This window comes from Pseudophryne corroboree, chromosome 6 (genome assembly GCF_028390025.1).
Source record: "Pseudophryne corroboree isolate aPseCor3 chromosome 6, aPseCor3.hap2, whole genome shotgun sequence".
Classification (NCBI taxonomy): Eukaryota; Metazoa; Chordata; class Amphibia; order Anura; family Myobatrachidae; genus Pseudophryne; species Pseudophryne corroboree.
The window spans coordinates 517,931,074-517,953,722 of NC_086449.1; the positions used below are offsets into that span (position 1 = coordinate 517,931,074).

General features: G+C 44.1%; 1 protein-coding gene across 6 annotated transcripts in view; it reads right to left on the reverse strand.

The window, feature by feature from the left end:
* CNOT2 (CCR4-NOT transcription complex subunit 2) overlaps window positions 1-22,649 on the reverse strand; it is a 234,323-nt gene that overhangs the window by 210,634 nt on the left and 1,040 nt on the right. For 2 of the 6 annotated variants that reach the window (XM_063927475.1, XM_063927472.1), the window contains exon 2: window positions 18,699-18,820. The exons of the other annotated variants lie outside the window; for them this stretch is intronic. The gene's annotated coding sequence lies outside the window, so the exon portion shown is untranslated. The remainder of the gene's footprint in view (window positions 1-18,698; window positions 18,821-22,649) is intronic. 6 annotated transcript variants of the gene reach the window in all.

Below are 22,649 nucleotides of genomic sequence, written 5' to 3' on the forward strand. Positions count from 1 at the left end.
GCTCATAAACCTAAGTTTTCATGGCTTGGAAAACAGAATGCAATGAGGTCTGCTTTTATACTTATTGGGGGTAATTCAGACTGCATCGCTGAGCGTACACCCCGGGATCCCAGTGAGATGCTAACTGCATTTCTGGGCCGTGATCGCCTCTGCCTGATTGACAGGCGGGACAGGAGGGGGTTTGCCAACGGCGTTAGAACGCAGTTGGCAGGGCGCGGTCCGGACCGCTGCGGGGACAGGCCGCAACGGCTGCGTGACATCACACGCAGCCGCTGCGACCCGGGACGCAGCGGGTAGTGGCCTGCCAGCGCGCAGGAGCTGCACTGGCAGGGAGCTACTCACCAGGTACAAAAGCATCGCCACCCAGTGATGCTTTTGTACCTGTGCGGGGGGGGGGGGGGGGGGGGCAGGGCCTGACATGCGGGGCGGACTAGCCCTGTGTTTGGCGTCCCCCCGCATGTCTGAGAAACGGATAGTAGTTGTGCTAAATTTAGCACAACTACTATCAGATCTCAATTAGGCCCATTAACAGGGAGAATGGAACAGAATATTCTGATATCTGCTGCAATACCACAGTGTTAAATGGGTGTGGTATAAAAGATCTACAATGTCTAGGTAGACAGTCAATAGTCGACATGTATTAGGCCAACCGGTGCAAAAGGTAGTCAGGTAAAAGGTCAACAGGGTAAAAATATCGACATGACAATGGACGACAAGTTTTGTTTTTTTAGGTCAAATCTTGTATAATCCATGTTATATTACCAACGTCAGTACCCTTGTGGGTCCACCACACTTTAGGCAAGGTGGCTCACTCCGCTTGCGACAGGTTACTATTACAGATGTGTCCTCTTACATCCTTGCTGCAGTCACACTAATCAACACTAATCAGTCGCACCATGCTTTGGCAGGACTCTGAAGCGCTGACTATCAATTGTTGCATTTTTTCCACAAAAATGCATCTTAGATGCAAAGTAATGTAATAGGAGGCACAAGCAGTTTCTGCTGATTAAATATATATACAGCATGCCTATATTCTGTGTGCAATTGTGGCTCTTTCTGCATCCGAAATGCGTCCTATAACATTACTTTGCGTCTAAAACGTATTTACACGGAAAAACCGCAAACAAATAAAAGATGCTCGGCACTACAGAGTTACACGGCGCTCACGCGTTGTGTAACATGATCTGTAGCGCAGATGTAAGAGGACACATCTGTACGTATAGATGTCCAAGGTGGTATTGCCGCAGATATAAGGAGGGGGTGGAGGGAAGTTGGGGCTAGAATGAACACCGTAATTACAGACATCATGAGATGTACTATCATGCTGAGACTAGCAGTTCCACACTGAAAGATAAAATATGCAGATGCGCACTCCATAGTACCAAGCATTGCTAAACAGAAGAATTATAATGGACTCTGCAATATAACAGAGCAAAACTGAAGCGCTTGACATAATTTTGGGGCAAAAAGTATCAGCTCACCAACCAAAGTCCAGGTCACCTCATCTGGTGGGTCCCTATCACTAAGGTTCAAGTCCTGGACGCAGGACCCTACCAGGCCCAAAAGTATGGCAAGTACCTCGATTTTGCTCTATGTTAAAATGCAGACTTAATTTTATTTATTCTGATTAGCAGTGTTTGGTACTATCAAGTTTGCAATTGCATTTTTTTCTTTCGATATTGCACCAGATATCAGAATAATCTGTACCATTCTCCCTGTTAACAATGCAAAAGTAGACCCATTTGCATTGTTTTCCAAGCTTAGTCTTACAGAGCTTGGCCTGTTGGATAATCACACTTTTAGATAATCTCACCTTTATAGCCATCTGTCAATTTTTTGTACCTGTCGACTATATGGTGTCAGCCTATTGGCTGTCTACCTAGACAATGTAGATCTATCATCCGGATACCTTGTTCAACAGCCCCTTAACAGAAATTACCACTTTATAATTTACCGCAACTAATTGATCCCCCGGAGGCTATCCAATTAGCCGGCACTATTGGGGATTCCGACAAGTGATCCCAGTGATCCTTTTTCATACATGGATCTGGGAACTTATCCTGGACCCTCAGTGCTTTTGCCCGAAAACCGTTTTGTTTTTTTTCGGGCAAAAAAAAAAATAAAAAAAATTTATATATTTATATATATATATATATATATATATATATATATATATATTATATATATATATATATAAAAATAAATAGGGCAAAAATAATAGCTGTAAAATAATTTAAAAAAAAAACTTTTTTTAAGGGGCACATTTTAATTCTTCCTTAAATGAGAAAAGGAAAATAGGAAAAAAAATTACTGTGCCATTTGTAGATGAAAATAGAAGTGGTTCTTGGCTAACTTTGCATAATCTTAGTTATAAAAAACAAAACAGAACAATTATGTTTTATGCTAAACCCCTTCCGACCTATTCCAGTCGGAAACGGTCTTTACGACAAGTCGGCAGTTTCCGACTCTAATTGTATATATACCCCCTATGCCTTATTATTTATTAATTCACTTCGAGTTCCTTTCTTTTGAGTTATTTCATTCTTCTAATATTGGGGTGAATTCAAATATTTTTTCCCCCCAGGCTGCCACTAGATGGTGCCCGATGCAGCAATTCAACTGTTGCTTCAATTCGCAGCCTCCTGAGGTGGTGAGGTGAAAATTGCGAAATCTCTGTGGTTTGGGTGCTCAAACGGGAGAACTTTAGATGGGTTTAGCCGCTATGTGCAGCTGAATCACATATAAGTGGGCACGTTTAAAGTAATGGGCGCCTGATCAGGACAACAATTGAATTGCTCTAACCGGCACCAACTCAAACTTTTGAAATTCCACTTTGAGGGGGATTCAATTGTTCTAGGAATCTAATTTTCTTGTCAAAATGGGACTTTTTCGATATCCAAGCAATTGTCACTATTCAGTTGCTGTTTGGGCACACATGCACATCGCGCCCAAACAGACTGGGATTAGCCGCCTATAACAGCTAAACCCGTATAAACTTCTGCGTTGCACATTTTTCTCACACTGTAAGCGTTTTAGGTTCAAATTCAATCAGCCATGTAAAGTTGCATGTTATTATAAATATGTAGCAATATTTTCACTAATCACAACAACTTGGGCAACTCAGAAAAGGCAAGTCACAAGCATCATGTTAACTGCTGTGTGCCATGTGAACCACATGAAAGAGTTGGGAAATCATCCTGAATCACCACAAAAAAGCATGTCAAATAGAATAGCAAGTGGCCATGAGGATAGGGTAAAAAGACTGCTAGCAGCCATAAGCATACTATATGGGAGGCTGTTATCAGGTGTCACAGAGTTGAATTTGACTTCTGTTAATGACTGAAAAAATCAGCATGTGTACTATATTTCAGCAAATAAAAAAAATATATAGGGCTGTATTTAATGTCTCTATTCTGAAAACTTTAAACTCCCAAATGCAGTTTAATAAAATCTTTTCCATCAGTTCAACACATCAACAAACATGTGCCACATCATTAAACAATTTTTCATGAAAAGCAGGGAAATTAAGGTGCAATGTGTCTGTATTTAGTGTAATCCTCCCATTTCCCGTTAAGACCTTTGTAAGCAAACTGGTTAAGGCGATTTTTTCACCTACTCATGTCTCCTTACTAAATTTCATACAGATCCTCTCTCTCGCCTCTGAGAAATGGGAGGGAGATTTAGGCCCCATTGACAAAGAAGACTGGGAACTTGCCCTGGAGTATCCATTTACGGTCACTAAGCCCCTAGATTTCAATAGATTCAGCTTTTTATTTTACACAGAACTTACATGACACAGGCCAGGCTGGCTAGGTTTGGGGCTGGTCACTCAGACATCTGCCCTAAATGTGGGGTTTCTGGGGGTTCCTTTCTGCATTTTGTGTGGGATTGTCCATCGCTACAGGTGTTTTTGTATGGGATCAGGTTGATTCTGGAGAGAACAGGGATATCCAGATGCATGCTTAGCCCAAAGTTTTGTCTCTTGGGAATGGGAGGCCTTGACTCCTTGTCCAAACGGGAGAGTCTGTACGCTCGCAATATATGCGCCTTGGCTAAGGTGTGTCTTGCGAGAGTGTGGATGGCTTCTAACTGTCCCTCACTATCTGCATTTAAGGCCTTGGTGAATGACACTCTTTCCAAAGACCGTTACATATATATGAAAAACAATGCTATTTCTAAATTGGAGAAAATCTGGTCCCCCTGGCTGGAATCTTCCTACTGCCTGACCTCATACTATAGAGGGCATTAGGGACCTATAACGAACTGTGCCTTGGGTTGATGCTGTGCTCTGCGTACTCTATACATACAATGCTACTTCATGTTCTTTTTTCCCATTCTCTTTCTCAATCTTTGGGGGTTTTATTTCTTTTATTTTCGTAGGGTTTTATTTAGGTTAGTTAATTGCAAATGCAAAAATAAAGGGGAAAAAATGTAATAACGGCTATTCTAATGTTTACAGATTTCGATACTTCTTTACAATATATGTACTTGTCTGCCAACACAGGCAACTATAGCTACGGTGCCTTTTTATTTTTATATGGGATGACTTCCCAGGCAAAATGTTTCAGATGTGTTATAGTACATTTCATAGAGCGCTTCATGCTTGCTAAGTTATGTATATGCTCCAAAATGTTGTAATGCAAATGTGTACTGCACTTGTTTCACGTGAAATTTGCATTATCTGTACATGACAGTCTATTTTGAATAAAAATGACTCTTTAAAAAAAAAAAGTTTGCATATAGGTGTCCTGTGGTGCGCAAATCAATACCGCCTACATAATCTGATACAAACGAGTTTCACCAATACTCATCAAAATAAAATGTATACAAAATTAAGATACAATGGCGCTTTGAATATAGGTAACATGTACTCCCCTGTTATTGGGAACCTCTCTTCCATGCAGATTTTCAAATCAACATGTAAAATGAGAAATAAAATACAATCATGTAATCCTGTTTGACAAATATAAATAGAGTGCAAAGGTACATACACACGGTGCGATGTTTGCTTACAATTTTGACTATATAGTCAAAATCATAAGAAAAGTTAGCACATATCGCATACAGCTTGTGATACCAATGCGCGTTCCTGCGGGACGGTATTGCAAGAAAAAATAAACTGTGCAGGCAAGAAAATTTTGACTATATTGTTTACAATCTAGTTTCTAGTATAGTCAAAATCGCAAGTAAATATAGTCAAAATAGGTGGTTCTGGGCTCTGGGGAGTTCAAGGAGAATCGCAAGTCAAAATCTCAATGTGTTAATCAGATCCACCACCAAGTATACGAGGGTACAATTTAATGGGGATTCCGCCCACACATGTAACTCACAAATGTAAACTTGTAGTTAGGTGTGTAGTACTGTATTTATCTTAATATTGCAGACCACCACCTCATAAGGTTCAGGGTTGTCCCCTATTCATCACACTCACAGATTTTCCCTGGATATTGGGGGTCATTCCGAGTTGTTCGCTCGCTAGCAGATTTTAGCAGCATTGCACACGCTAAGCCGCCGCCCTCTGGGAGTGTATCTTAGCTTAGCAGAATTGCGAACGAAAGATTAGCAGAATTGCAAATAGAAATTTCTTAGCAGTTTCTGAGTAGCTCGAGACTTACGCCTACACTGCGATCAGCTCAGCCCGTTTCGTTCCTGGTTTGACGTCACAAACACGCCCTGCGTTCGGCCAGCCACTCCCGCGTTTCTTCCTGGCACGCCTGCGTTTTTCCGCACACTCCCAGAAAACGGCCAGTTTCCGCCCAGAAACACCCACTTCCTGTCAATCACACTCCGATCACTTCAACGATGAAAATTCTTCGTTCAGACGTGAGTAAATCTGCTAAGATTTGAGCTAAAATACTTATCGCATGCGACCTGCGTACCATGCGCAGTTAGCGGCTAATCGCAATATAGCGAAAATCGGCAACGAGCGAACAACTCGGAATGACCCCCATTAAGTACAAGATATCTTGAATGACAGCACCAGAACACCTTATTTCCAGGGACTCAGAAATTTTATTGATCTCAAAACAAAAGGTTACATCATAAAAACCTTTTCTTTATACAAGCATCAATTACAAGACAAAATACACGTGTATACCCAGAGGAGGGAACTAGTTTCGATACCGGACATTGTATTTAAACTACTTCCCTCCTCTGGACATGCCATTGTATCTGTAACACTTTTTGTATACATGTTCACATTAAAGTAGAATGTAAAAAAAAAAAAATTATCAACTCTGGAGGAAGAGATGGAAAAACAAGCAAATATCATCCCTAACAGTGTGCAAAATGGGTAGACGCGTACCCAAACAGAAGCCGTTATTGCAGCTTCCAAGCCTACTAAGTAGTAGCCAGCATTGGTTGAATAATTACACAAGCAGATATTTAAATTTTTTTGTCAAATGAATCAATCCGAAGATATGAATTGAGTTACAAAATGTACTGTAAGAGCATACTGGCTCACAATAAAAATGCTATCAGAAACAACCTGTTTAAGGAAAATTTGTATTACAGTAAAATCTGTTGACCTTCTAGGGGACATAGGAGCCGATTCAATTGTGGCACGCACCAAAGCGACCAAACTATGGACTTTTAGACATCCAAACGACATCTTTAGATGGGTTTAGCTGCTTTGCGCAGCTAAACCCGCAGCTGTTAAGCGCGTAAAATGCTAATGTGCGTCTGATTGGAGAAACAATTGAATAACTCCGATAAACGCACATCAGCAAAGATGCCCAGCAGGAGGGGGTTGCAACAACTGAATCAGCCCCATAGACAGATTAATTAGTATAGCTTGGAGGAGAAAAATAGAAGTAACAGGTCAGAAATATTCAGTACAGATAAACTCAGGATTCACCTTGGAAGCGGAGGATGAAGCGCATTGCTGTCTGTCATTTGGAGAGGTGTATTACCTTCCCCATTTATTCAGAGATTGCTGCAGCTGTGGGACCGCTCATTTGGGCCGAATCAACTGTTTGGGCGTCTATAAGTCCCAGCTAAATGGAACGGTTTAGAACAATGGTCACTATTCAATAGTGCATGTTGCGCCTCTTTGCGTGGCTAAACTCGCATTTCACACCCAAACATGATAAATGTAGCCAGGTAAATGGCTAAATCCATCTAACTCGCTGCTTTGGCGGTCCAAACCCAACGAGTTTCCACACATTATTACTAGTACCTTTAAAGGCTGCAAGAAAAATTTGTGTCCTCCGCGGCTGCTGAGCGCCAGAACAGCAGAATAACTGAATTGCTGCTGTTGGGTGTCATATATTGGCGGCTGCAGAAAGACAATTGAATCGTCCCCATAATATTGCCGAGACCATGCACCCACTGGCTGACACCGCTGCAGAGAGCCTTGTAATGATACCAGAGAGCAGTAGGAACAGGTGGAAGGGTGCCGCACAGACACCAGCTACCGACGTCAGGGGAGGCAATCACGAGACCACCTGTCGGGATCCCGGCGGTCACAATGCCGAAGCCGAAATCCCGAACGGCGTGAAATGCCACCGCCGGAATACCGGCGCCACAGGCTTTTATCCTTCTATGGGTGTCCATGACACCCATAGATGGAGAATATAACCATGACGAGCGCAGTGAACCCGCAAGGGGCTTACTAGCGCTCACCCCGCTGCCATCATACTGGTGACTGGGATCCCACTTTCGGGATCATGACAGCCGGGATCCCGGCAGCCGATAAAACGTATATATTCCGATGTTTAGTTAGTAGCAGCAGAGCGAATTAAAAAGAAACTGCAATACCCGGCAGCCCTCATCACTCAGTGTCTACAAGTGACAGCGGCGGCAAATCTGGGATGATTAGCCACTGAAGTTGTTAATACCCATATACTATTTCTACAGCAGGATGAAGTCAGGAGGTTCCCAATAATCTGTGCGGCACACATACCATCACTGATAAAGGAAGCAGTGAGTGCACATTTGTTAGAACAATGACAGCACTAATGTCACAGCTGCTAGGCTCCTTTTCATTACTAGTGGAACTTACATACTCTGGATAAGAGATTTTGGGGCAGATGTATTAACCTGGAGAAGGCATAAGGAAGTGATAAACCAGTGATATGTGCAAGGTGATACACGCACCAGCCAATCAGCTCCAATATGCAAATTAACACTTAGGATCTGATTGGCTGGTGCCTTTATCACCTTGCACATATCACTGGTTTATCACTTCCTTATGCCTTCTCCAGGTTAATACATCTGCCCCAATATCTTTTATTATATTTTTGAGCAAGACACCCTTGGCCGGGCAGGCAAAAGGTGTGAGACGGGGTGCCGTTGTCTGAATTTTGTCTTCTCAGAGTAAGCAGGACAGGGACAGCATTATAAATACTGTAGGTTGATGTTACAATTCCACTTATACATGAAGAAACTATATCTGGAAGTATACAAGGCAAGTGGTAAGACTTTGAAGTACAAAGTAACGGGGCTGTGTGAAAACGGAGGTTCTAAGATGATATGAGGTGTATCATGTAGCTCACCTACAGTAAACAACAAAATATATGTTTTGTGGTTACAGCAATAAGCTGTACAACCAAGCGCAAGAGAAGCCTCAGTGAAACCTGACCATTGATTCCAGTTGGATAACTATTTTTAAGGCTTGTCACTATAATGAACTTACTCAAATTACAGGGAAGGGAACCAAAGCCAAATATGCTTTTTTGCTGTTGGATTCCGCAATTTTTTCTACCAGTGTTAAAAATAGTGTACCAGCAATAATGGACAGAGGTAAGAACAAATTTATTACAAATAAAGGAATACTTTCAAAAGTAGAATGACTCCCAGAAATAAAATTATTTTAAAGGTATAAAAACATAGGGGGTAATTCCAAGTTGATCGCAGCAGGATATTTTTTAGCAGTTGGGCAAAACCATGTGCACTGCAGGGGGGACAGATATAACATGTGCAGAAAGAGTTAGATTTGGGTGGGTTATTTTATTTCTGTGCAGGGTAAATACTGGCTGCTTTATTTTTACACGGCAATTTAGATTGCAGATTGAACTCGCCACACCAAAATCTAACTCTCTCTGCACATGTTATATCTGCCTCCCCTGCAGTGCACATGGTTTTGCCCAACTGCTAAAAAATTTCCTGCTGCGATCAACTTGGAATTACCCCGATAGTACATTGTACTCATGTTTGAGGTTAATAGAGTGATATAACAGAGTCATCCACTACAGAATGCAGATGCACAGATTTATGGTATTTTCAGTATTAACATCACTCAATTTGCTGCAGCCCTCTATGAGATGCAAGGTAAAAATAAGAATTTACTTACCGATAATTCTATTTCTCGGAGTCCGTAGTGGATGCTGGGGTTCCTGAAAGGACCATGGGGAATAGCGGCTCCGCAGGAGACAGGGCACAAAAAAGTAAAGCTTTTACCAGATCAGGTGGTGTGCACTGGCTCCTCCCCCCATGACCCTCCTCCAGACTCCAGTTAGGTACTGTGCCCGGACGAGCGTACACAATAAGGGAGGCAATTTGAATCCCGGGTAAGACTCATACCAGCCACACCAATCACACCGTACAACTTGTGATCTAAACCCAGTTAACAGTATGATAACAGAAAGAGCCTCTTAAAGATGGCTCCTTAACAATATAACCCGAATTTGTTAACAATAACTATGTACAGTATTGCAGATAATCCGCACTTGGGATGGGCGCCCAGCATCCACTACGGACTCCGAGAAATAGAATTATCGGTAAGTAAATTCTTATTTTCTCTATCGTCCTAAGTGGATGCTGGGGTTCCTGAAAGGACCATGGGGATTATACCAAAGCTCCCAAACGGGCGGGAGAGTGCGGATGACTCTGCAGCACCGAATGAGAGAATTCCAAGTCCTCTTTTGCCAGGGTATCAAATTTGTAGAATTTTACAAACGTGTTTTCCCCCGACCACGTAGCTGCTCGACAGAATTGTAATGCCGAGACCCCTCGGGCAGCCGCCCAAGATGAGCCCACCTTCCTTGTGGAATGGGCCTTAACAGATTTAGGCTGTGGCAGGCCTGCCACAGAATGAGCAAGTTGAATTGTGTTACAAATCCAACGAGCAATCGTCTGCTTAGAAGCAGGGGCACCCAACTTGTTGGGTGCATATAGTATCAACAGCGAGTCAGATTTTCTGACTTCAGCCGTCCTTGAAATGTATATTTTTAAGGCTCTGACAACGTCCAACAACTTGGAGTCCTCCAAGTCGCCAGTGGCCGCAGGCACCACAATAGGTTGGTTCAGGTGAAACGCTGATACCACCTTAGGGAGAAAATGCGGACGAGTCCTCAGTTCTGCCCTATCCGAATGGAAGATTAGATAAGGGCTTTTATAAGATAAAGCCGCCAATTTAGATACTCTCCTGGCGGAAGCCAGGGCCAGTAACATAGTCACTTTCCATGTGAGATATTTAAAATCCACCTTTTTCAATGGTTCAAACCAATGGGATTTGAGGAAATCTAAAACTACAATTAGATCCCACGGTGCCACCGGAGGCACCACAGGAGGCTGTATATGCAGTACTCCTTTAACAAAAGTCTGTACCTCAGGAACTGAGGCCAATTCTTTTTGGAAGAATATTGACAGGGCCGAAATTTGAACCTTAATAGATCTCAATTTGAGACCCATAGACAATCCTGATTGTAGGAAATGTAGGAAACGACCCAGTTGAAATTCCTCCGTCGGAACACTCCGATCCTCGCACCACGCGACATATTTTCGCCAAATGCGGTGATAATGTTTCGCGGTGACTTCCTTCCTTGCCTTAATCAAGGTAGGAATGACTTCTTCTGGAATGCCTTTCCCTTTTAGGATCTGGCGTTCAACCGCCATGCCGTCAAACGCAGCCGCGGTAAGTCTTGAAAGAGACAGGGACCCTGTTGTAGCAGGTCCCTTCTCAGAAGTAGAGGGCACGGGTCGTCCGTGACCAACTCTTGAAGTTCCGGGTACCAAGTCCTTCTTGGCCAATCCGGAGCCACTAGTATTGTTCTTACTCCTCCTCACCGTATAATCTTCAATACCTTTGGTATGAGAGGCAGAGGAGGAAACACATATACTGATTTGTACACCCAAGGTGTTACCAGTGCGTCCACAGCTATTGCCTGTGGATCTCTTGACCTGGCGCAATACTTGTCCAGTTTCTTGTTGAGGCGAGACGCCATCATGTCTACCATTGGTCTTTCCCAACAGTTTATTAGCATGTGGAAGACTTCTGGATGAAGACCCCCCTCTCCCGGGTGAATATCGTGTCTGCTGAGGAAGTCTGCTTCCCAGTTGTCCACGCCCGGGAAGAACACTGCTGACAGTGCTATTACGTGATTCTCCGCCCAGCGAAGAATCTTGGCAGCTTCTGCCATTGCACTCCTGCTTCTTGTGCCGCCCTGTCTGTTTACATGGGCGACCGCCGTGATGTTGTCCGACTGAATCAACACCGGTTTTCCTTGCAGGAGTGGTTCCGCCTGGCTTAGAGCATTTTAGATTGCTCTTAGTACCAGAATGTTTATGTGAAGAGACTTTTCCAGGTTCGTCCATACCCCCTGGAAGTTTCTTCCTTGTGTGACTGCTCCCCAACCTCTCAGGCTGGCGTCCGTGGTCACCAGGATCAAATCCTGTATGCCGAATCTGCGGCCCTCCAATAGATGAGCCTTTTGCAACCACCACAGAAGATATACCCTTGTCCTTGGCGACAGGGTTATTCGCAGGTGCATCTGAGGATGCGACCCTGACCATTTGTCCAACAGATCCCTTTGGAAAATTCTTGCATGGAATCTGCCGAATGGAATTGCTTCGTAAAAAGCCACCATTTTTCCCAGGACTCTTGTGCATTGATGTACAGACACCTTTCCTGGTTTTAGGAGGTTCCTGACAGGTCGGATAACTCCTTGGCTTTTTCCTCGGGAAGAAAAACCTTTTTCTGAACCGTGTCCAGAATCATCCCTAGGAACAGCAGACGTATCGTCGGAAAACAGCTGCGATTCTTGGAATATTTAGAATCCAGTCGTGCCGTCGAAGAACTACTTTTGATAGTGCTCTTCCGACCTCCAACTGTTCTCTGGAACTTGCCCTTTTTAGGTCGTGCAAGTAAGGGATAATTTAGATGCCTTTTTTCTTTGAAGAAACATCTTTTCGGCCATTACCTTGGTAAAAAAGGCCCGGGGTGCCGTGGATAATTCAAACGGCATCGTCTGAAACTGATATTGACAGTTCTGTACCACGAACCAGAGGTACCCTTGATGAGAAGGACAAAGTTTGGACATGGAGGTAATCCTTGATGTCCAGGGACACCATATAGTCCCCTTTTTTCCGGTTCGCTATCACTGCTCTGAGTGACTTTATCTCGATTTGAACCTTTTATGTAAGTGTTCAAAACATTTTAGATTTAGACTATGTGTCACCAAGCCGTCTGGCTTCAGTACCACAATATAGTGTGGAAAAATAATACCCTTTTCCTTGTCGTAGGAGGGGTACTTTGATTATCACCTGCTGGATATACCGCTTGTGAATTGTTTCCAATGCTGCCTCCCTGTCGGAGGGAGCCGTTGGTAAAGCAGACTTCAGGAACCTGCGAGGAGAAGATGTCTCGACTCTCCAATCTTTACCCCTGGGATAATACTCGTACGATCTAGGGGTCAACTTGCGAGTGATCCCACTGCGCCCTGAGACTCTTGAGACTACCCCCCCACCTTGAGTCCGCTTGCACGGCCCCAGCGTCATGCTGAGGACTTGGCAGACGCGGTGGAGGGCTTCTTTTCCTGGGAAAGGGCTGCCTGCTGCAGTCTACTTCCCTTACCTCTATGTCTGGGCAGATATGACTGGCCTTTTGCCTGCATGCCCTCATGGGAAAGGAAAGATTGAGGCTGAAAAGACGGTGTCTTTTTTAGCTGAGATGTAACTTGGGGTAAAAAAGGTTGGATTTCCCAGCTGTTGCTGTGGTCCCCAGGTCCGATGGACCGACCCCCAAATAACTCCTTCCCTTTATACAGCAATACTTCCATCTGCCGTATGGGATCTGTATCACCTGACCACTGTCGTGTCCCTGACATCTTCTGGGAGATATGGACAACGCACTTATCATGATGCCAGAGAGCAAATATCCCTCTGTGCATCTCACATACATATATATAGAATGCATCCTATTAAATGCTCTACATGAATAAAATATTTTCAGTCAGGGAATCCGACCAAGCCAACCCAGCACTGCATCTCCAGGCTGATGGCGATCGCTGGTCGCAGTATAACCACCGTATGTGTGTATATACTTTTTAGGATATTTTTCCAGCTTCCTATCAGCTGGCTCCTTGAGGGCGGCCGTATCTGGAGACGGTAACGCCACTTGATAAGCGTGTGAGCGCCTTATCACCCTAAGGGGTGTTTCCCAACGTACCCTAATTTCTGGCGGGAAAGGGTATAACGCCAATATTTGCTATCGGGGTAACCCTACGCATCATCACACACTTCATTTTATTTTATCTGATTCAGGAAAAACTACAGGTAGTTTTTTCCACTCCCACATAATACCCTTTCTTGTGGTACTTGTAGTATCAGAAACACGTAACACCTCCTTCATTGCCCTTAACGTGTGGCCCTAATGAGAAATACGTTTGTTTATTCACCGTCGACACTGTATTCAGTGTGTCGACCGACTGAGGTAAATGGGCGTTTTTTTAAAACCCCTGACGGTGTTTCTGAGCCGCCTGGACCGGTCCTAATAGATTGTCGGCCGTCTCATGTCGTCAACCGACCTTGCAGCGTGTTGACATTCTCACGTAATTCTCTAAATAAGCCATCCATTCCGGTGTCGACTCCCTAGAGAGTGACATCACCATTACAGGCAATTTCTCCGCCTCCTCACCAACATCGTCCTCATACATGTCGACACACACGTGCCGACACACAGCACACACACCGGGAATGCTCTGACAGAGGACAGGACCCACTAGCCCTTTGGGGAGACAGAGGGAGAGTCTGCCAGCACACACCAAAAACGCTATAATTATATAGGGACAACCTTATATAAGTGTTTCTCCCTTATAGCATCTTTTATATATATACAATATCGCCAAAATCAGTGCCCCCCCTCTCTGTTTTAACCCTGTTTCTGTAGTGCAGTGCAGGGGAGAGCCTGGGAGCCTTCTCTCCAGCTTTTCTGTGAGAGAAAATGGCGCTGTGTGCTGAGGAGATAGGCCCCGCCCCTTTTACGGCGGGCTCGTCTCCCGCTATTTTTGAAGTTAGGCAGGGGTTAAATATCTCCATATAGCCTCTGTGGGCTATATGTGAGGTATTTTTTGCCTCTAATAAGGTTTTTATTTGCCTCTCAGAGCGCCCCCCCCAGCGCTCTGCACCCTCAGTGACTGTTGTGTGAAGTGTGCTGAGAGGAAAATGGCGCACAGCTGCAGTGCTGTGCGCTACCTTTATGAAGACTCAGGAGTCTTCAGCCGCCGATTTTGGACCTCTTCTCTCTTCAGCGTCTGCAAGGGGGCCGGCGGCGCGGCTCCGGTGACCATCCAGGCTGTACCTGTGATCGTCCCTCTGGAGCTAGTGTCCAGTAGCCAAGCAGCAAATCCACTCTGCACGCAGGTGAGTTCACTACTTCTCCCCTAAGTCCCTCGTTGCAGTGATCCTGTTGCCAGCAGGACTCACTGTAAAGTAAAAAACCTAAGCTAAACTTTCTCTAAGCAGCTCTTTAGGAGAGCCACCTAGATTGCACCCTTCTCGTTCGGGCACAAAATCTAACTGGAGTCTGGAGGAGGGTCATGGGGGGAGGAGCCAGTGCACACCACCTGATCTGGTAAAAGCTTTACTTTTTTGTGCCCTGTCTCCTGCGGAGCCGCTATTCCCCATGGTCCTTTCAGGAACCCCAGCATCCACTTAGGACGATAGAGAAATGAACAATATTGCGGTAACCATCGATATAAGTATTTCCATGGTGTTTCAACATATCTCAGAATTGATCTTACCCAACAGAGGCGATTCAATCGTTTTGGTGACCATAGTTCTTGCCTAAAGTAACTTTAGATGGGAGCTTTGTGTGGGAGAATCAATTGACAATGGCCCTATGAGTCGCTTTCATTCCTAAAAAAGATGGTTTCCCCAGCAACAGAAAACACCTGTGTGTGCACTTTGGCTACATTAATATAATTACAATTACAGGTCACGATACAGTGTATTTATACACAAATATGTGATGAAATAACCTGTACTGTGACTACAGTATAGTGTTGCAAAAATAAACTCTTTGACCAATGTTCCAGTGCCATGGATTCATTATATTGTATGGTGGTTTCCCTACTTTGAGTAAGGGATATTTCAGAAAGGGGATTATACTGCAGATTAATCACTCCTGCACGGACAAATGATTGGGCTGTCAGTAGTAGCGTTTATACACTACAACGCTACTTTGTGACGTTAATTTCTGTTTCAGTGCAGCAGAGGGTAAGCACCACATTTAAAATGCTACTTCTATATCACTTGCCTGGCATGCCCCTTCATTTTGAATTAATAGTGTATGCCATCTACAACATTTGCTCTCAATCCTTTCTTCAAGCCTCATTAACCATGTTTTGTGGCTCTCCACACAGAAATACAAATAGTTACATAAGACTCAGGAGATCTAAAAAACATGCACTGCTGATGACAGCAAAGCATAGGATTAAAAAAAAACAATTATGCTAACAGCAAACCCAATTAAATCAAAGAGGACTGAAAAGTAGTGATCTATTATATTAAAAGATCCTGTGAATATCTGTGGAGTATGTATGATCTATACAAAAACGGTTTAATATAAATGGCATGCTAAAACTATATGGAGCCTCTCTCAATACGCAAAGCACTTTTAGATATTTGCAGGACATGAAGCAACCATCTTGGGTGTGCTGAGCAGGAGGTGAGTAGCATCCCGGCAGTCGGGATTGCTGGAGGTCAAGTGACCGACGCCGGAATCCCAAAGCCAGAACACAGACCGTTGGCATCCCAAAGACAAGTATTGGGATCACTGTGGAGGTTAAGGCCCAGAGGTGGGGTTAGGGTTAGGTACTATAGGAAGGGGGAAGCAAAGTCCTGCTTAGCGTGTTCAAACAACAGTTTGGGTGCCCAAACAACCAACCTTAAGCCGATTCCTGCTTGCCACCTCAGATGGCTGCAACAGCTGAACTATTGAATAGCTCCATCGGGCGCCCAGTGCTAATGGCAGCTCTAAAAACAAATTGAATTGCCCCCTTTGAGAGAGATACATAAAATATGGAGAAAACCCAAGCAAACACTGGGTAACAATAATAACCACCATACTGTCCATATCAGAAAGAGGTTAAATGTTGTCATTTAAACATATGGTAATGAATCCACCTTTAAAACAAATTGTCAATATACACATAAGGGGAGATTCATTTTATTTATTTTTTTATCACAGCGGCAGCCTCCGTCTGAAGTGCTGCAGTAGTCTATCACTTACAGCGGATAAGCAGCATAAAGAGGCTTCTCCCACCTAAAGAGACAGTTAAGGCACCAATAAACCGTGAGTGATTTGGTTAAGGTGCCCAAATGCACCTACTTGGCAGATTTCTGCTTGCACCTCAGAATGGTGCGAGGTAAGCGACTGGTAGCAGCTGCACTCGCGCCCTGCAGCAAAAAAACAACTGAATAGCTCCTGATCCTTTAGACAAGATCTGTGGCTGCAATAAATCAACTGCATTACTGTGAACAAAGCCAAAACTAGAATTATCAATCTACAGCTGCTTACAAGTAATAACACTGTCTAGTATGGGGCTCGACAATACCCGGGGGCCAGGTCGCCATGGCGACTAAAATTTTAGTCCTGGCGAACGGATTTTAGGAGAGCTAACTTGTCAAATAGCAGCTCCCCCTAGTCACAAGGCTGGCACTCTCATTGGTGGCCAGCGGGAAGCCCAGCTCTTACACTAGTCTAGTGCTGCCTGTGAATCCTTTAGCACTGCCGCCGCCACATCCTATTGCCCCGCACTGCGCGCCCTCTCACCGGAACTACAAACAGGACACAGAGCAGTACCGAAGCTGTCCCCTACAGCCGCGCCGGGTTGCTGATGCCTGACAGGTATAGGCACTGCTGCCTGCGGTACTATGAATAGAAAAGATTAAACATTAGTTAGCAGCACTGTGCCCCCTGTACGTAGTTAGTGCAGTATTGCAGTAAGTATACATATTGGTTTAGTGCAATAATACAGTAAAAGTATATTTACTAATTCAATATTGTCAATGATAATAAAGCTTAACAGTATGTATAAGTGCAGTTTATTCGGTTGAACACGTATTATTTCTTAACATCTCATATGGTGAGTGCCATATACAGTGTTCACAACATGCAATAGAAATGGAACTTGAAAAAGGGTAATTGGTGTTGTGTTACCCTATTTCAAGTTCCACTTCTATTGTATGTTGTGAACACTATGGGGTCGATTCAATTCACTGACAGTTGAATAGCGCCGGGAGTTTGCTCCCGGCGCTATTCAATACAACGACGAGTGACCCTCAATTGTCAGGAATTCTTCTCTCATCCCCGGGGGATGGGAGAAGAAACCCGACAAAAGCGCTGCCGCGCGGCCAGCTCGAGGCTGATTCTGTCGGAATCAGCCTCGCGCCGGGGAGTTAAGTCGGAGAATGCCCGTTCTCCCGACAATTCAACCTGTTTAGTCGGCGAGAACGGGCCATCGCCGACTTAACTGGAGCTAAATTGAATAGCGTCGGGAGCTAATTCCCGTCGCTATTCAACTGTCGCTGAATAGAATTGACCCCTATGTGTGTACTGTAATATTACCCCCTCCTTATTTTCTGCACTCACCATATGAGATGTTATGAAATAATACGTGTTCAACCAAATAAACTGCACTTGGGCAGTATAAATACTGTGTAGCTTTATTATCATTGACGATACTGAATCAGTATATACACAGCTACTGTATTATTGCACTGAACCAGTATGTATATTTACTGTAATACTGCACTAACTACATACAGGGTCTAGAGCGCTGCTAACTACTGTTTAATCCTGTTATCCTGACAAGGTGGTCATCCTTGTCAAGCAGCAGTTGACACCTATTCTTTTCTATGACGAGACAAGCCCTGTGCGGACTACACTTCCCATGGTTCCTAAACTTTTCAGATGGCTCATAGATTTTATCAAAATTTGTCGAACCCTGGTCTAGTATGCAGCAACATGGTTTCAAATATTTAATCAAATTACAAATATGTTAAAAAAATGCAGTAAAAGCTTTAAATTTAGTACTGGTCATGGAACCTCAATCCCGCCTCATTTGTGTAATCCAGAATTGAAAAAAAATCTCAATCTTGGGATTTCTACGATTGACTTGTAAACACACATGCACCCATACACACAAATACAGGAGTATAGCCAGCACCTCCTCCAACACACACACCAACCCCACTGAATGTAAGGCTACGTACACATCAGTGCGCTGTCCACAGGAAGCAACAGCGCTTGCGACAGGACCCCGACATCAGCCACTTGCGTATGTCAGCTGCGATAAGCGGTGGTGTGGGGAGGAGCGGCAGCATGGACCTTGTAAGCATCATCGCACGTCACGATGCAACATATGACCCGCAAAATGGCATTCAGACAAATTAGTTTAATAAACTTGATATATCCAAACATTTTTACCCATCATTTGGGAGCAAATGGTTGATTGTCATTTACTCCTATACATTACCAGATTTTTGTTTCAACCAGCCAGACAAGTAATCTCATGGTGCCCACACACTGAGCGATTCGCAAATGATGCGATATCGTTAACGATTTCCCTTGAACTCCCCCAGAAGCTCCCTGGCAGTCCTGGACAAACGATATAATACATACACATTAGATAGATCTTAAGATCTGAGGAGAGGCTACATTCAGGAGCATGCTGTCATTGACGATCGCTTCAGATCTTGACTGCAGTAGGATCAGAGGATACATCAAACGTGAAGCGGGGACGCGCATCGGATCGTTAGTGGACAACAAACGATTTGCACTTTTGTAAGTGATGTATTGTTACGATGTATAGTTTTCAGCCATATCAGCCCTAAAATCGCTCAGTGTGTGGGCACCAATAAAGTGTGTACCCACCTGCAAACTTGTCCAACTCTTAATGCATTAATGGTATAAAATGATGCACAAACATCTCTAATACACCAAGCTCCTTGTAAAGCAGAGAGCACAGAGCAGATGACTGTCTTCAGCTCCTTGCTCACCAGACAGTCCGTGTAATATATAATGCAGCTGCTCACAATCACTGATTGGCTGGGAACACGCTATATACTGATGATGTAACTGCGTTCCCAGCCTATTACTGACCGAGAACAGCAGCATCATAGGTCTATCTATTCTGCAGGTATTATCCCACTGCCCGGGGATTATACTCCCGGGTATTTTTGGGGACTGAAAAACATCCAGGATTGGCTTTCTTGGTACTAATTAAAGTTCAGTAAGTTAAAATGAGAACAGATTTACTTTCCAGCGATACGCCATATTCCACTCAACTCAGCCTCCACTCGCACAGCACAAGTGGAAGTAGATTATCACAACCAATGCCCAGGGTTTATGGGCCCTACACATTTAAAGATCCGCCGCCGAGCTGCCCGACGGCGGATACGGCCGACCCGGCGGCGGGGGGGGGGGGGGGGGGGGGGAGTGACGGGGGGAGTGAAGTTTCTTCACTCCCCCCGTCACCATTGAAGTGCAGGCAAATATGGACGAGATCGTCCATATTGGCCTGCATGCACAGCCGACGGGGTGCCAGCGATGAACGAGCGCGGAGCCGCGCATCGTTCATCGCTGGTGCCTCCACACTCATTGGGGTCAATTCTATTCGGCAACTAAAGAATAGCGCCGGGAATTAGCTCCCGACGCTATTCAATTCTGCTACTAGTTGCCCGCAATTGTCGGGAATTCTTCTCTCATCCCCGGGGGATGAGAGAAGAAAGCCGACAAAAGTGCTGCCTCGCGGCCGGCGCGAGGCTGATTCTGTCGGGAATCAGCCTCGCGCCGGGTAGTTAAGTCGGAGAATGCCCGTTCTCCCGACAAAACTACCTGTTAAGTCGGCGAGAACGGGACATCGCCGACTTAACTTTAGCTGAATTGAATAGCGTCGGGAGCTAATTCCCGGCGCTATTCTTTAGTTGCCGAATAGAATTGATCCCAAAGATATGAACCGTATCTCGTTCAATAATGACCGAGATCGTTCATATCCTTGGGGATTGTCGGCCAGTGTGTAGGGCCTATTAGACAATAGCATTTCCTGACTGAAATGGCGGAAGCGTTGATGTTAGCACACGCAGTAAGCCTACAACTAGCATTGAGGCACTAGTTAAGTCTGATTCCTGCTAGCACCTCATGAGGGTTCAAGCAGTAATCCTCAAACCGCGGTTTTACAGCGTGGCCAATTGAATAGGACCTAGCATGCATCCCCAGAATTGACCAAGCTCGTGCTGAATTGAATTCCCCCACAACATGGAGCCCTTAGGAGCATTTACAATCTGTAATTATAAGTAGGCCATTCATTCTTTAATGTTGTTTCTATTTAAGATTTTAAATATACAATGTTAAAAAAAAAACCTGTTACACATAAAGGCTTTGTGGTTTCTTCGTAACAGATTATACATACACCAGTTAAGATATTTGACATAAGCACATACAAAATATCATAACTAATGCTAACACCAGGTAACAGGAATCAATCTAATTTGGCCTCACAGGTATTTACAATCATTAAGCCAGTACCAAAATCACCTCTAGTCTGTCAGCAACATTATGTAAACCACAACGGTTTATGGCACAGCACTCTATAGCATGATACACTTAACGCTACCAATTTCACCTCAAACAAAAGAGCTAGCTCAGGTGCGTAATGGATAACAGGTGCTTGTCTATCTCCATCCATCCCACCAATACCCATTTTTTGGGGTTATTTTAATTTTCTAGAAATGTTCAGTACAACATACGAACAGAAGTCTACGGACAAGCTTGTTTATCTGCAGTTACTAATCTGAGATGACATTGCTTTTGTTACTTAAGACCAAACACATTCAAATATAAATCAGACTCCAAAAGAGAGGAAACATTTCTATAAAAATGGTTGCCATAAGAGTACAACCGCAATTTAATGGTGGAAAACAAAGCTGTGCAAAACAGAGGGACACTTACAAAGCTGGAAAAGATACTAGTGCACACAGCAACCAGAATATTTTTCCAGTTCAGTTTACACTGTGTTTTATGGGTTGTTATTAGATAATACATTTATTTTAGGGAAAAGACGGAGCTAAGACAATTGACAAAACTCTTGCAATCTAGACAAGTATATTGGACTGGGCATTAATGCACTTGAACCCTGCTAATTCAAACTAGTGCAACATGAGGCAAAAGGTTAAGTGTGTGTACATATCTAATTTCAAATGGTATTTGTTAAGCCTACTAGGGGTAATTCAATTGTTTCTGCTGCCTGCAGCAGTAATGGGTGCAAAACAGTAGCTATTTAATTGTTTCTGTTGACTGGTGCTACAGCGTAATTTCTGCTCGCAGGCACCCCTCTGCGCCAACACCAAACATTTAAATGTTAGGGATTCAAATAGCCATCTTGCTGTCACTTGAAGATCTAATAACACTGTTCAGTGAAAAGAGAAACATTCAGAAATTGCTTACATTAAATGCCAGACACTGGGATCTATGTACTAAGCCTTGGAGAGAGATGAAGTGGATTGAGAAAGTACTAGCCAGTCAGCTCCTGTCATGTAACAGGCTGTGTTTGAAAAGTGACAGTAGCTGATTGGCTGGTACTTTATCTTCATCCACTTTATCCCTTTCCAAGGCTTAAGGCCCATATAGACGGGCCGATGCAGGAGAGATGTGTGCTGAGCGAACCGCTCAGCACAGCGCGATGTGTGCTGAGCGTGAGGGGGGAGACGGGGGGGGCGCTCACTTTCACCCAGCGGGTGAAGTGAGCGGGCCGCTACATTGGCCTGCATGCACATGGAGCGATAATGCTGAAATTCTAAGCAATCTAGTCAGATTGCTTAGAATATCGATCGCGAGTACCCCCCTTAAGTACATAGACCCCTATTTACATATCAGTATCGATAAGTAAACTACCATTACTCACACAAAAAATGTCACAACATATTCCCCTCATCCCTCCCTTTATACATACTAAAACATTTTTATTTTAAAATATATATTTTTTCACAAAAACATTTTATTTACAGTCCACTTTTAGAAGTCACTTTACTGTGCATGAGCGACACTGTTCAAAAAAGACTTGTTATCTGCAGATATTAGATGGTGACACTGACATAGTATGACAGGGGCACATCCTGTGTACTTTATCCTCTCTCCTGCCAATATCTGACAGGTGGACACATCCAGGTGGAGACGTATCAAGCCTTGGAGAGAGATAAAGTGGAGAAGCTGCCCAAAGCAATCATTTATCTAGTACAGTCTTTGAAATGACAGACGGTGATTGGTTGCTTTGGGCAGCTTCCCCACTTTATCTCTCTCCAAGGCTTGTTACATTCTCTCCCCCCCCAACTCCTGGGTACAGGTCCTCCTCTCTCCTGCCTAGGTCTGACAGGTGGGCACATCCAGTGTGCCAGTTCTCCTCTCTCCTGAGTCAGTGGGTGTGGGTGGC